The sequence below is a fragment of the Chiloscyllium punctatum genome, chromosome 34 (genome assembly GCF_047496795.1).
Source record: "Chiloscyllium punctatum isolate Juve2018m chromosome 34, sChiPun1.3, whole genome shotgun sequence".
Lineage (NCBI taxonomy): Eukaryota > Metazoa > Chordata > Chondrichthyes > Orectolobiformes > Hemiscylliidae > Chiloscyllium > Chiloscyllium punctatum.
Window position 1 is genome coordinate 69,021,323 of NC_092772.1, and position 11,407 is coordinate 69,032,729.

General features: G+C 43.9%; 1 non-coding gene across 1 annotated transcript; it reads right to left on the minus strand.

The window, feature by feature from the left end:
- Positions 1-10,923: 10,923 nt before the first annotated feature.
- On the minus strand, positions 10,924-10,996 carry trnar-ucg (transfer RNA arginine (anticodon UCG)). Its single transcript has one exon. It is a non-coding gene; the product is annotated as a tRNA-Arg (tRNA).
- Between the last annotated feature and the right edge of the window lie 411 nt (positions 10,997-11,407).

Here is an 11,407-nt window from a genome sequence, read left to right on the forward strand (position 1 = left end):
GCGATAGTTTCCGTGAGCGATTCACTCAACCAGGAAGCAAGTAGCCATGTTAATCCCATTAACACCGATTTTCTTGCTGGAGATATGCTGCACTGCACAGCACTCATACACCGCGATGGTCCTGACAAATCATAAGAGAAGGCTTGGTTCAGGAGATTGGTTAAACCAGATCAGTTGTTATTGTGCGAATTTTATTGGAATGATCACAGATGTGCTGTCACCTTAAACTTTTTTAAGTACCTGTGACGGTAAATAGACCCTTTTTTTTTATGTGGAAGGCTCTTTTCCTCACGGATCATTGGCGAAGGCATCCAGCGACAGGTGTCAGAATTTGGGACCATGGGTACGACAGGCACAAAAAACGAAAGATTGTATCTTCAGGGTCGGTGTGGGTATCTGCTTCAATGCAGTTATAAGGACGTATAGGAAGAAACTAAATTGGCTAACTAAGGCAGACAGGGCAGTCCAGGTAATCCCTGGCAGGAGTGTCGTCTGGTGTTTACCTATGGTAGATGTCTCGGACCCAAGATTAAGAAGGGTCCCAACTGATTTCAGGGCAAAAGGCAAACACGATGTGGGACTCATACGAATCCTTAAGAATAACCCCGAAGTCTGAGTATCGTCCTTGCAAAGCAAAAGAGCCGTTAAAACCCGAGGCTGTGCAAGGAATTACTTCAGTCTTTGAATCTCTCTTATAGGCTGGAGTGTTAATCCCCGTGAATAATCACTGGTGAGAACACCCATTTTTTTTCGTTCAAAAAGGCAAACATTCCAGGTGAATCGGGGGAATGGAGATTTGTTCATGATCTGCAGGTTATCAAGACCGCTGTTGTTTTGCACACCCCAAGTGTTCCCAACCCCTATATTATATTGGCTCAAATTCCACCGTATGTAAATGGTTCTCTATTCTGGATTTAGCAAATGCCTTGTTTTGTATACCGTTACACGCCAACAGTCAATTCTGGTTCACTTTTCCATTCAAAGGCAAATGGTATACTTTCACGTGACATTTTCAAGATTACTGTGAGTCCCCACCATAATTAACGAGACTCGACACAGGAGTCTGGAGACTCTTGTTTTAACGCGGGGGAGGTGGGGGGGGGGGGTGTCAGCGCTTCTGAAGTATGTAAACGAATGCTTTTTCGCAGCATCAACAGAGAAACAATGTGAGAAAGGTAGGCTTGCAAGGCTCTGCCTTCTAGTCTCACAAAACTACAACTTGTGGAACAACAGTTGAAGTTCTTAAGTCACTTAATATCTGAACAAGGAAAGACCATTGGTCAAGACAGAGTTCAAGCAAACCAGCAAAATTCAAAGCCTCACATGAAGAAACAATTGTTATCCTTTTTGGTCATGTGATCCTACTTAGAATGTTCAACCTGCATTACGCAAACCTTTAGGCGCCTAAAAGTGACATAGTTCATGGTTCAGGTTTGCAGAGCTGCAGTCCGTTGCAGTGACCCCTGAGGCCTAAAGTGCCTTTGTTGAATTGAAATGGAACTCCAAACTACACAGACACTGGGATTCCAAATCCAAACAAGCCTTTTGTACAAATAGTGGATGAGAAGCGTGCCTGCATGACATTTGTGCTGATGCAGAATTATGTGTGTAAAATTGAGGTCAGTAGCTTATTTTTCACCTCAACTTGGATCCCGTAACGGCAGGATTGCATAAATGCCTCCGTGTCGTGCCTGCATTTGAAAAGGCTGTTGTAGCTTCCAGGGACATAGTCGGCTTTGTTGAATTAAACCGACTGGTCCCACATGCAGTACCCTTACTGCTTTCTGAGCAAAGGACAGCACACATGTCGGCAGCACGTTGGCTCACATGCAATGCTATGCGATTGGAGAAGCCTAACATGACAATAAAGTGATGTAACGTCCTTAATGCTGCTTGTCTTCTCCTCAAAGAAGGAGACGGAGACCCACATGACTGTGTCGCTGTAATTAATGACATTTGAAGCCCGAGACCAGACGTGTAGGATTCACCAATTTAGAATCTGGACACGGCGTTTTATTGTGGATAGGTCAGCATTCAGAAGCAAAGAGATAGGCCAATGTCTGGTATGTTGTAGCAACTACCCACGAGGTAGTCAAAGCGGGATCACTTCCTTCTCATCTGTCAGCCCAAGCAGCAGAGCTGATTGCGTTGATTGAGGCATGTAAATTGGCCGAAGGAAGAACAGTGAATATTTACATCGACAACAGAAATGCATTCGGGGTTGTACATAATTTTGGATCCCTGTGGAAAAACAAGGGCTTCTTGACCTCCACTGGAAAGCCAATCACATAAAATGGCCGGATCTCTGACCTCCTGAAAGCAGTCCGATTGCCTAAATCAATCACTGTATGTAAATATGAAGCCCACAGGAAAAAATATGATTCAATTTCTCAAGGCAATGAAAATGTAGACTGAGCGGCAAGAAACGCAGCCAATCAGCCGCTCATGTGTACGTCAAATATTTCTAATCAAAAGCAGACTTATGGGAGTTACAGTCTCAGGCCACATCAAAGGAGAAGCGTGAATGGAAAAGAGCATGGTGCAGAATGAGGGAATGGGTGTGGTGTGACCACAGTGGGAAACCCTGTCTACCACGATCTTTATTCCCTTTCTATGCCAAAGTAACACACGGTAAGGACCATGTGTCAAAAGTGGGGATGTACGACAATATTTCAGCACGCTGGTACAGAAAGGGATTTACTCATTACTCATAAAAATAATGTGAATAATGTGTTATCTGTGCCACTAATAATGTGGGGAGGGGAATACAAATGAATCAGGCAGAACACCCCCAATCCCAAAGACCCTTTGAACATTTACGGATGGATTTTATTGAACTAACACCCAGCGAAGGGAAAAGGCATTGTCTGGTAATAGTTGATGATTTCCCAAGGGGTGGAAGTGCTCCCACGTCTAAACAGGATGCCAGTGCAGTAGCCAAGGCTTTGCTAACTGAAATAATTCCGAGATGGGGAATCCCTGAAAGGCTAAGCAGCGACAATGGAAAGCCATTTATAAATATTGCCCTTCAGCAGATCAGTGATTACTTGGGAATAAAGGTGAGGCAACATTGTGCCTACCACCCAGCGAGCGGTGGGGCAGTGGAAAGAGAGAAAACTATCCTTAACAATAAATTGGCAAAATGTTGTGAGGAACTAGAGGTGACATGGACAAAGGCATTTCCAATTGTGCTAATGTATATGAAGGAGAGGAAGAGTAAATATTAGGACGTTTGAGAATTTGCTTGGAAGGTGGCCCAATACAGGAATTGGCCAAGACCGATTGTAAAACAGATAACAGACCACTGTGAGGACGAGATATTATGTTACGGTATAAAACTCTCCACACTTCTGTCTCAAATACAGAATCAAAAGAAGGGCAGCACTACCCCAATCAGCAGAAGGGAAGATGCACAATCTAGAACCTGAAGACTGGATAGTGCTGAAAGACTTCAGGAGCAAAAGCATGAAGGCGAAGAGCTGGCTGGGACCGTTCCAAGGGCTCCCTACAACACAGACAGCTGTTAAGATTGCCGAAAGAGCCACGTTGATACACGCCAGCCGTTGCAAACGTGAAGCTGACCTTGAGGAGACATTGGACAACACCGGATCCAAATAAGGTTAAGTAATGATTAGAAGACTAATAGAAATATGGGGCTGCATGGCAGGACGAGTCGTGAAGGCAGGGGTGTCTGGGATACAACAGCAGACGGTAATCTTAACCAAGGATGTTCAGTTGACCTTTACATGCTACCCATGCCCGTTTGGTAACCAGGACGACTATAAATAAGGCAATAAATATTTATGCAGAGATCCTTGTGTACCCAGTTACTGGCACTGAGTAGTATCCATCACGGCTACAGGTACACCTGACACGGGATATCGGTTTCCTGTTATCAAAGAAGGAGGTGCCATGGCAAGGGTAATAATAACCAAGATTCATGAGCGATGAGGAAGCCTGGTGGTGTGGAATAGATAGACCCTTCTCCGATATCTACAGACAGGTGAACTTAGTGGTACAGCCTCGCACCCACCCCACCCCAGATGCAGTGCAGAAGGTCCTCCAAAAAATAGTAGCTCCTGGACTCGAAAAAATGAATGTCCAATGACCCGCACTGCAGATGGGCGGAAAGGCCTTTTCCAAGCTGACAGAAATGGAAGAAAGAAATAAACTGAATGGGCAGTTAAAATGATCACAAATGAAAAAAGTAAAAGTGGATTCATTGATAAAGCATACAGCGCCATATTTCACTTTCTGTGGAAGTCTACTGTTAAGGATACGGTGGTCTCACTGTTGTAGCAATGGGGGATTTCCTCTGACCGTTTATGTTGTTGACAACCTTCCCAAAGCAGGGAATTTGTATGGAACTGGCAATTAATCCAGTATTGTCACAAACAGGATTCAGACTAGCATAAAACAAAGAAGTCTGAATCCTGGAAATCTGAATCAACAACAGGAATTGACAGAGAAAGTCTGCAGGCCTGACAGCATCTGTGGAGTAAAAGAAATTTGTTGTTTCTTATCACAGATTCAGGCTATTTATGCTTTTTATTGTTTTATTGCCTGGGTAATTGTCAATTTCACTTCACAAAACAGCATACTTATCAGAATCTCTCAATAGCTGACAAATGTCATGTGTAATAATGCAAAATTCCTTTATCGGCTGTAATGCTGTTGCTGTTGCACTGAGTTGGTGCAAGGCTGGCATTCATTACCTTTTTCTTCTCCTTTATGTCGATGAGCATCCATGGTGAATGGAGAATTTCTGTTTGTGTCCCTTAGTCTCTCTGTACCACCTCACTCTCTTCTACATTCTCACACTCTCTGTCTGTCAATATCCCTCATTTTTCATTTCTACTCTTGGAAAAGTGTTAACATCGGAGGCTGTTCCGTCGCTTTCTCCGTCGCCCCCTCCACCGGCCAGAGTGTGTAGAACTGGGCTCAGTCTCTAAGTAATGTCTGTGTTACTTGGGTCTGAGTTCAGGTGACATTTGTTCATTCAAAACGTTATGAGCTTTTACAATTCTAAATAGTATTCATAATAGACCAGAAAAAAAGCAGTTTCACTCCAATTATAGGATTTCTATGATGCCATTGCTGTTTGCCGAAAATCAATGAATGGTGACAGCAGACAATGAGAGCCATTATCTCATTGGATGTGTTATTACTACAACATTGTCCTGCAAGTCTGCAGTGTCTCTTGCGTCTCTTCATTATCCCAAAAAACTTGAAAAGACGGACGGAGAATAATAGTAGAAGAGATAGACAAATCCTTGTCGAACAGAGTAAAAAGAACTCTGCGTTGAATTAGCAGGATAGAACATAGACTAATGGGTCCACATCAGGAGGTAGGGCTTGGTAGCACGAAATAATAACTGTCTGAGCTCTAACACAAGAAGCATGCTGAGCCGTTGCTTTCGCGATGTTGGATAAACAATACGGCTTTTACAAGAAGTTTAAATAATGAACTTTCAATGTACAGAACATTTGACAACATTTGACACCATTAACGTCTGGTTATTACCACATGCTTTAACTGACGAAACCACAAACACGGTTCTTCAAATCAATAAGGGCATTTAATGAAGTATTTGATCACAGTTATTCGGACTACCTTTCTGTAATAAAGCTGTTAGATGAGAATTTATATCAACGTCCGTTTGTGCAGGAAAGAAGTTCGCAGCTGGTGACTGTCCACTGAAAATGTACAGGAAGAGGCAATCTCTTCTTGCTTTGATTTCAAACTGATGCCTTCACCTCTTTAACCTGACCGGAAAAACAGTATGCGTTCATCCTCTCGGGGCCGATTTACAGCCTGAATGTGCACAGAGGGAAACTCATACCAAGAGACCAGGGTAATTGTGGTGAATTTACCAGGAGTGGTGTGTGAGTTGGTGTTAACAGTGGGCAGTAAGGGCTAAACCATTAGCACTGACATTGATCCTTGTACCAACAGCTCCTCACTCACTTTCTGCCTCATTCATCTCAGTCATCATTGACTTTCAGTTTATCGTACTTTCCCTTCGAAACTTTACTTTTGTTCCGGACCACTTTCGGATGTCCACTTGAAAACTGCAGTTTTTTCAAACGAAATTCTGGAGAATGCACGTCACTCTTTGGGAAAGGCTTCACTGCCCAACCATAATTACTCAAGAGACTGAGATGGTAAGTTACTTTACTTCGTCCTCGAAGTGCTCAACACAGTGTTACAGCCATGATGTCGATAGGGAGGGATTTCCAAGAATTAGACGCAGCGACATTGAATGAACAGCGAGATAGTTTCAGCTCAGAAAGGCGAGATCCTTAGATGGGATTTGCAGTGACAATTTATTCGGTGTACGTGCTGTCATGGCTGCCAGAGGATGTGGTGGAGGCTCGTACAATTGCAACATTTAGGAGGCATTTGAAATTGTATATGAGTAGGAAGGGTTTGGAGGGATATGGGCCGTGTGCTGGCAAGAGTGACCAAATTGGGTTGGGATTTCCGGTCAGCATGGACAGGTTTGAACAAAGGGTCTGTTTCCCTGCAGTACATCTTTATGACTCAATGATTCCAGTTGGATGCAATCAATCACTGGATTCCTTCTGGCAGAACCGGGTCTGTGCTCTCTGTTGAAGCAGAAAATGGTTTTCATTCAGACTAGCCACAAGAAGAGAAATAAATCTTCATTTCCTGACTTGGAATTTTATCTAGGCTTGGCCGATTCAAACCTAGACTCTGAAGCAGGGACTCCATGAAGTTGACAATAACCCTTTCGACCTAACCTGTACAAACTCTTGTGCCTATCGTTCTTTGTCCCCACATTTTGAAGCACTGGTCCTTGCCGTGGGTCATGAAGCAGCTAACTACTGCCTCGCAGAAAAACCGTGGGGTCAGAGACCTGATCGATCTGTCATGCAGCGGGGATTGCATTGCTCAGAACAGACGTGTTTGCTGTGTGGGACTGAAATTGAGCTCGAACACACACAGATACGGTGTAACAGCTGCCAGCAGATGTGGAGACGGTTGGGACAGTTTCATTCGCACTCTGGGAAAAAGACTGGATCTTAAATTCAGGGGAGATAAGTGTCACAAATAGAAGGCTGAAAATTGGTTTGGGAACTATATGAGTCATGACCGAATGGCGGGCAGACCATGGGCTGAAAGCTCTAACTGTCCTCCGATGCCTTCTGGTCTCTGACCATCCAGTATCTAAGGAAATAGAAACAGAGTTAATCGTGCATTTCGAAGTCCTCCTCTCATAACTCGGCGAGGTGATAGATGGAACAGTTCTGTTATTAAATTGTGAGAATGGGAGAATGTTTGGAGACGGAGTAATAAAAGAGAAACTGATTATAAAGTTGAGAGTCAGGAGATATTCAATAAAATAGGTAGACGGAAATGGACATGGAGTAATAAGTGTCACTGGTCTTGAAGACTTAACTCGGTTTTCCATTCCAAGATTCTACAAGACCTGCTGAGATTTTCCCGCAATTTCTTTTGTTGGTACTGAAACAGAGGGAAAAGTCTGATCCTGGACCAATCAGCTATGTCTGCTCTGTGGACGTTTGAATTCCCTATTCGAACAAATCACTTCTGACCCACACGGAGACCTCATTATCCTGCATCACCCCCACCCCTGTTACTGACAATAAGCTGTTCATTACGTAAATGCATGTGGGTACACAACCGAGTGAATTGGGAAAATTTCAGGGAGAGTTCCATTCGGTTTCCATCTGGGCATTCTCATTCAGTTAATTCTATTGCAGCACCATTTGACATGCAGCTGTCACTGTCATGTGGCCATTCACATTCGACGTCTCTGGACATTTTGGTTGGTGCACGTTTGGAATGGAACCTCACGTTTTGGAAGGGACATCGTTTATAGCATATTCGGCTGAACTGATAACCTTGTCTCTTGCACCTGCAGTACAGTGGAGCCAGCTTTCACTCAGAAACCAAGAGATGATCAAAAACGGAGGAAAAAATGTGTCAACAAAACCTGCCTCAGTGAGCGAATTCGCTCTTGCAACATTAATGGAGAGCGGCAAACCTATTAACAAACAACAGCGCCCTGCGTGGGTCTCGAACCCACACCATTGAGATTAAAGGTCGCAAGCTCGACTGACTGAGCGTACCAGGACAGGATGGGTGTTGGTTAATTTATTATTTCATACTGAGTTTAATTCAGCTGACACGGCAATTTTCAAAAATCTCGTTCATTCCTCCCCATTGCAAATAACATTATCCAAGTCTTTCAATTCTCAGATTTATTCCTTCAGACCATGACAATCCATTTAGGTCTTGCCCCGGGATTTTCGATTCTCTGTTAATATTTTCATATTTTGACCCTGATCCTTAGGTCACCGAAGTGATTCCCAGACACTCTGGCAGATGCAAATCAATCGGGAAAATACCTCAGGAAACCAAATCATTTCTGATTAGAGTGGAGGGAATCCCATCTGCTGAAGAGACAGAGTCCTCACAATAAACACTTTCTTTGTTCTACCTGCCTACAAAGTTTACCAGTTCTAATATTCGAGAAAGGAATTCTGATTATAAAATGCTTTAAAAAAAGAAACAATCTTCTGAAGACATTTCCAATTTGAATTAGAATGTTTTACCCTTTCACACGGTAACAGCCGTTCCTGAGGAAGGAGTTTCCATGAGCTGTGTCCAGAGCTGGGCAGGAAGCCGCTGATTGAAACTGCAGTGGCCCCTTTCTGTTGGCAGCAGGGGCTTGGAGAGAGTGGGGTCACATTTTGCTGCACGTGACCGTCTCACTCATTGCGGACTCAGGGTCAATCATGGATGAGTTCTCGTGGTTGTATTGTCAGTACATGGTCGATCTCAATACTTGATGTGAAATATTTGAGGCTCTGTGCTCTTTTTGGGCTAGGACAACCAACATTTCAGCCAAATGCTCTGACCATTTGAGACACAGCAACTGGCAGCAAAATTGTGCGTGTACACATCCAAACGCACAGTGATCGAGAGGATGTGGACAGCAGTAGTTCTCATTGTTTAAAGAATCAGTTGCTCATGTTCCCGTGTTTATCGCAGAGAGGGTGAGAGACCCGAGGAGTAACAAACACACCCACAAAGCAAGATCAGGACCTGTGTAGTTCTGTCATAAAAAGCTGCCTGCAGTTGTTCTATTGCAAAGTTGGGTTTCAAACCCACGACGCAATAGAGACTGGATCCTAAACCCAGCACATTAAACCTCTCTGGATTAGTGGTGTTGGAAGAGCACAGCAGTTCAGGCAACATCCGAGGTGCAGTAAAATCGACTTTTTAGGCAAAAGCCCTTCCTCAGGAATACAGAGTTTCACCCGATGTGTCGAGCAGTGTATCTGGAAAGAGAAACAGAGATAATGTTTTAAATATGGAACATTTCTGATGAAGAACTCGAGTTTCCCAAGTCTAATCAAATTACAGGCTTGGTTTGCAAAACAGGCTTCCTGAACTTTGAATTGTTCCAGCAGAAAAGGATTCAGAACGTAGGCAGCAGGATTCAAACATACGTGGTGAAACACCAATGGATTGTAAACCCATCGACTTAACCAGTCGGCCATGACTACAGACAGCGCAGCAGCGTTGAGCATTCACCAAATCAGCCGTGATCTCATTGAAAGCTGCCGCTGACTTGATTTAAAGAAAAGATATTTGCAGCCAAATTGAGTCAAAATTATTTATTGAAAGGAAAATCACACTTGGCAATATGCTAGATCTCTTTGTGAACATGACTAGCAGAGGTAATCAAGGGAGCTATTGATCTGAGTATTCTTGGACATGAAACAAACAAAGGTTAGTGACATATTCATTTCTTTTTTTAGCGATCGAAATGGTCTTTCCTGATGGTTACAATGAAAGAGATGGTTCCCAATAAAAAACAGAGATTAAGTCGCATGTAGATATACTTCAATGTGACACGATTCACTTTCAGCCCCTACTTACCCCAGAGATGGAGGGGGTGAGTTACTTTTCTTCACTCTTCAACTCCACAGCATGGAGGTACAGACATGAAACCGCGAGAGATGGAGTTCTTGAATTGGGAACCAGCGACACTGAAGGAACTCGGCAAAAGTGAGGACTGCAGATGCTGGAAACCTGATTTTAGATCAGAAAATGCTGGAAAAGAACAGCGGGTCAGGCCGCATCCGAGGAGCAGGAAAGTCGATGTTTCTGTTGCCAGTCTTTCTGCGTTCCGCAAACAATTTTCGTTTTTGGCTCAGATTTCCAGCAACTGCAGCTATTTGTATTATGTTAACATTCATAATGATTGGACAAAACCAATGACCTGCTCGCATCGGAAAATCGGCAGAAGTACTGGGACACCGACATGTTAGCTGAACAATACAACCATTCCATGAGCGGGAATACGATCCGGGCCACGGTGCTGAGAGTACCGAATCCTCACAAGTAAATAACAAGACAAGGCGATAGATACTATCGTATTCAGTGTAAATAAAACACCCTTTATGAACATTTTCGTTGCAGATTATTTTCAACTTGTCTTCGTAGATTTACAAAGTGGGAAAAGGCCATTCCGCCTGTGTGCGTCGCGGCTAATCGGAGAGCCATCTATTCCAGTCGCAGTTTCCAACCTTGGACCAAAGTCTCGTGTGTTCGAATGTTCCCAGAACAAATGTCAATGACTTTATCCTGTGTTCTTAAATGGCACAATAATGGGGCAGATGTATTACACTCCCACGACAACTTGTACCGCTTTTGAGGAACTCATGCTCATTTACACCCACAAAGGGAGACACACAGAAAGATACCCCCAAACCGATCGATGTCTCCATTGTGGTGAGCTGGAATTTGAAATGGACATTCGGACAAATGAAACTTTTAAATGCGGAAGCACAGAAGCGACGTCCCAGCAGGATTTCAGAGGGGAGTGTCAACGTGGGGCACGGATTAAAGTGAGACATCCCCGTCGAGCCAGGTAGGACTCGAACCTACAATCTTCTGAACCGAAGTCAGACACGTTATCCATTATGCCACTGGCCCAATACCCACGCTCAGCACTGGCGGAATGTCGATATGTAATGCCATGGACTTTCACGGAATCAGAATTAAAAAGGTGAACAAGCAGCGAAGATAATCACCAACACTGCTTCACTTCGAAGTTTCCAATTTGTGAAGCAGTGCCTTTCACTGGCAAAGGAGAAACATGGCTCCGCAGCTGCGGTCTTCAGGGTCGCCTCCTTCTCTGCTGGAAGTTTCCATCGTTTTGTTCAGAGTCCCGACGCGATTTCATGATCCACTCCAGTGAAAAGGTGTCATGGTTTCGTCTAAGCAAGACCCTGCCGAAACTCAGAGAGAGACATCTGGTCATTTCGAGCTCAGGATGTGGAATTAGACGAGATGCGTGACACCTTTTATTGGCGCCGCCACTTCACGACAAATTAGCGGCTCAAA